The sequence below is a fragment of the Pteropus alecto genome, unplaced genomic scaffold (assembly GCF_000325575.1).
Source record: "Pteropus alecto unplaced genomic scaffold, ASM32557v1 scaffold196, whole genome shotgun sequence".
NCBI lineage: Eukaryota > Metazoa > Chordata > Mammalia > Chiroptera > Pteropodidae > Pteropus > Pteropus alecto.
The window spans coordinates 56,816-61,679 of NW_006439717.1; the positions used below are offsets into that span (position 1 = coordinate 56,816).

Consider the following 4,864-nt stretch of genomic DNA (forward strand, 5'->3'; position numbering starts at 1 on the left):
GATAAATAACAGGCAAAAAATTAAATGACCAAATTTCTTACACCATGTATAAAAATAAACTCAAAATGGATTCAAGACATAAATATAAGACCCAAAACCATAGAACTCCTAGAAGAAAACAAACTCTGTGACATTTCTCTTAGCAATATTTTTTTTTGGATGGGTCTCCTCGGGCATGGCAACAAAAGGAGAAAAAAATGGAACTATATCAAAGTGAAGTTTCTGTACTGTGAAGGCAGCCATCAACAAAATGAATGGAAGAAGATATCTGCCAATGATATATTTGATAAAGAATTAATATCCAAAATTTATAAGTAACCCATACAACTTAACTTGAAAAAAACATAATCCAATTTAAAAAGTGGGCAGAAATGGCTTCAAATTATACTACAAAGCGACAGTAATCAAAACGGCATGGTATTGGCAGCAAAACAGACACCTGGACCAGTGGAACAGAATCGAGAACCCAGAATTAAACCCATATTTATATGGGCAAATAATTTTTGACAGAAAAGCCAAAAACATACAGTAGAAAAAGGAAAGCCTCTTCAATAAAAATTCTGGGAAAACTGGAAAGCCACCTGCAAAAGAATGAAACTAGACTGTTGTCTATCACAAAACAATAAAATGCATAGAAGAAAACATAAGAACTAAACTCAAGGACCTTGGGCTTAAAGAGGATTTTATGAATTTGACCTCAAATCAAGGGAAGTAAAAGCAGAAATAAATAAATGGGACTACATCAATCTGAAAAGCTTCTGCAAAGCAAAAGAAACCATTAATGAGGTAAAGAGACAACCATCGAAATGGGAAAATATATTTGCAAGCAATGCCTCTGATAAGGGCCTAATATCCAAAATATACAAAGAACTCATACAAACGACTCGATCAAAAAAGCAAACAGTCCAATCAAAAAATGGGCAGAGGACCTGAACAGACACTTCTCCCTAGAGGACATACAAATGGCCAACAAATATATTATATGATGCTCAACATCGCTAGCTATTAGGGAAATACAAATCAAAACCACAATGAGATACCATCTGACACCTGTTAGAATAGCTCTAATCAACAGGACAAGTAATAACAAATGTTGGAGAGGATGCGGAGAAAAAGGAACCTTCATACACTGCTGGTGGGACTGCAAATTGGTACAGCCGCTACGGAAAACAGTATGGAGGTTCCTCAAAAAACTAAGAATTGACCTACTATATGATCCAGCAATCCCTCTACTGGGTATTTACCCCAAAGACTTGAAAACCCATATCCGAAAAGCTATTTCACACCGATGTTCATAGCAACATTATTCACAGTGGCCAGGACTTGGCAACCAAAGCAACCGAAGCAAACAAAGTGTCCTACAATAGATGATTGGCTAAAGAAGCTGTGGCAAGAAAATACGTATATAAACCTAAAAGCAACAAATGAAGAGACTCAGGGACATGGACAATGGACTAGTGATTACCGGAGGACTGGGAGTGGGGGAGGAGGGAAGAAGTAGATGGAGTAAAGGGAGTCAAATATAGAGAGGTAGGGGGAAGGTGAAGTGGGTAAAGGGGATCAAATATATGGTAGCTGAAGGAAACCGGACTTTGAGTAGTAATCACACAATATAATATATAGATGTCAAATTACAATGTACATCTGAAAATTATATAATTGTATTAACCAATGTTACCCCAATAAACTTAATTTAAAAAAATAAAAAATAAATGGGCAGAGGACCCGAATAGCCATTTCTCCAAAAAGGACACACAGATGGCCGACAGACATATGAAAAGATACTCAACATCACTAATCATCAGAAATGCAAATTTAAAAAAAGCACAATGAGATGCCACCTCACACCTATCAGAATGGCTATCACAGATAAGTCAACAAACAACAAATGTGGGCAAAGATGTGGAGAAGAGGGAACCCTTGAGCACTGCTGGTGGAATTACAAATTGGTACAGCCGTATGATGGAAACCAGTTAGGAGGTTCCTCAAAAAATTAAAACTAGAAATACTTTATGACCCAGCAATTCTACTTCTGGGTATTTATCCAATGAAACCCAAAGCACTAATTCAAGAAGATGAATGCACCCCTATGTTCACTGCAGCACTTTTTATAATAGCCAAGATGTGGAAGCAACCTCTGTGCCCATCAGTAGACGACTGCATAAAGAAAATGTACATATAGACAGTGGAATATTATTCAGCCATAAAAAAAGAATGAAATCTTACCACTGCAAGAACACAGATGGACCTAGGTGGTAGTAGGTATTATGCTAAGTGATGGTTGCCAGATTGGAAGAGGGTTAGAGAGCTGGTGAAAAGGTAATGGGATTAAGAGATACAAATTGCCAGTTATTAAAAATAGTCATGGGGATGTAAAGTACAGCATAAGGAATACAGTCAATAATATTGTAATAACTATATATGGTGTCAGATGGATACTAGACTTATCAGGGTGATCACTATGTTGTACACCTGAAACTAATAATATTTTAAGTCAATTGTACTTAAATCTTAATTTCAGCCACCAAAAGGACAGTTTTCTTGGACTGTTTGTTATTGATAAGACTTCAAAAAGCTTTTATTCACCTTTTAAGTAGTCTGCCTAGGAAACAAAGATTCTGTATTTTATTAAAACAATTTCCTGTGGTTCATGTTGTCTTTTCTTTTTTTTTTCCTTATCGCCTACAGCACCTGGTATTCCTAGGTGGTCTTCCATCTAAGTACTAACCAGGCCTGACCCTGCTTAGCTTCTGAGACCTGATGAAATCAGGCGTGTTCAGGGTGACATGGCTGTAGACTCATTTGTCTTTATCAGGTCTCCTGATTACTTAAACAAACTGAGTCTTCTCTTTTAGGAGAGATTTTTTTTTTAATATAACTTTGTTATTTTCTATATTTGCCTTTGAAGTCTTTTGTCACTTTGGTTAAACAGATAAAATAAGCATGATCTTATTTAATCAAGTATTTTAAAACCTTTTGATATTTTTGACAAATTTCCCAAAAATAAATTCTAAACGAAGCCTTGCTGACCTTTAACTTTGGGATTTTCCAAAGGGTCCCTAGAACATTTCTCAAAAGATGTGTTCTCTTTCAAAGGGAGATGTTAAACTAATTAGGCTATATGTTAAATTATACCAATGTATTGTCAAATAAGAAGTGGTTCTAAACTTTCTTTAGGGCATATTTGTATTAAATTCTTAAAAATCTGATATGTCCTGGTACAGTGTCATCAGTCATAATTTTAAAATGTGACAGAAATAACCAACTTCCTTATCAACTGCATTACATTGAATGCTCAAAGAGATCTAGTTTAACTATGACCATTCTTAAATATTTCATCATTTATAGTTATTGTTTTACTCTGAAGCTTTTTCAAGTGTTCCTGCAAAAGGGCTTCATCTCCAAGGAGATTCTTGAGAAAGACTGACAAGTATCGGTTTCTGGTAACTAAGATCAATTTGCCTTCATGTAGGAGGGACAATAATAGACCTTTCAAGTGCTTACCCAGCACTACCTGCCAGCCTCACAATATGTCATGGATGGTAGCCCAAGATCAGTCCCTGTTTTCCTTCCCCACATCAGTAAAATGGGCTCATTACACTGATGATATAATGTTAATATGTGAAGATTTGCCTCTGTTGCAGGACACTCTGCAGACTTTGCTGGAACATCTGTGAGGGAGAGGATGGGCAGTGAACCTGCAGAAAATTCAAGGTCCAGGCACTACCATAACGTTTTTGGTTGGTAAGATGTCCTAGAAGTTGTGATTGATGAAGTACAACCCTATTCAACCCCTAAGAACTATAAAGAGGCACATGCCTTTGTAGAGATTTGGGGGTTTTGAGGACTTTTATCGCCTATCTGGCACAGTACCCTCGTCCCTTATATAGCCTGGTGAAGAAAGAGCATAGGCGGGACTGGGGATGAGAGCAGCAAGCTGCCTCTGAGAAGGAAAAAATACTAGTGAAGCAGATTAAAGCTCTGGGCATCTCCTAAGCAGGGCTACCAATTAGTTAAATGTGTCTATGACTCCAGAAGGTATAGGTTGGGCACTGTGGCAGAGACAACAGAAGGAGACAGTACTCTACGATTTTGGTCCCAGCTCTGGAAGAGGGCAGAAACCCAATCTACAGCTAGCAGCTCTCCTCTGGGTAAGAGGTGGGTTTTGAGAATATGTTCTATTGACCCACCTCTGCTATGCTCAAACTCCCACTGTGAATAAGTAGCATACCTATTTGCAGAGGAGTACACTGTCTGCCAATCCATTGTCTCTAGAAATGTGAGTGCTACTAGGCCCACATTTGTAGAGCCTCCCAATGCCCCAACACCTATTCCTGTGGCAGCCTTTGTGGCCTGTAGAGAAAGATGAGGGAAATTATTCCTGAACAGACAGATGCCTAGGAACAGGAATAAACTGCAGCAGCCAGTGGGCTGAACTCAGATCGGTTTGGCTGGTGATCACTCATAAGTAACAGTATATGTGACTGAACCCAATTAAGCCCCCATATAAACTTTTAAGATTCTGGCAGGCGGGGCAAAGATCTACTCATTTTGTAGCTGCCTAGTAAGTTCCCTTGCTTATTAAACCTGCCACCGATCATCGGGTGGTCTACCTCTTTCTTCAGTTTTTCCTAACCCTCTCTGTAACAGGGTCCAATTTGTGAACCAAGACCATTCTTATCTTACATGTTTCTGTCTCCTACATTTCTTTCTATTTTGTAACAAGGTTCTATGTAATGTGACTCTCGTTTATCTTTTGTTGCTAAACCTCTTTTTCTCAGTAGCTTAAGTTCCCAATTCCCAGAACAAGCCAACCTCATTCACAACATGCAACTTACCTTTGATTACACTGTTCCTTCAGCCT

The 4,864-nt window shown here is 38.2% G+C and overlaps 1 protein-coding gene and 1 pseudogene across 8 annotated transcripts in view; both read right to left on the reverse strand.

The window, feature by feature from the left end:
* The window catches only part of ATF1 (activating transcription factor 1), a 58,832-nt gene that overhangs the window by 28,938 nt on the left and 25,030 nt on the right, over window positions 1–4,864 (reverse strand). The window lies entirely within an intron of this gene.
* LOC112483853 lies at window positions 2,680–2,798 on the reverse strand (annotated as a pseudogene).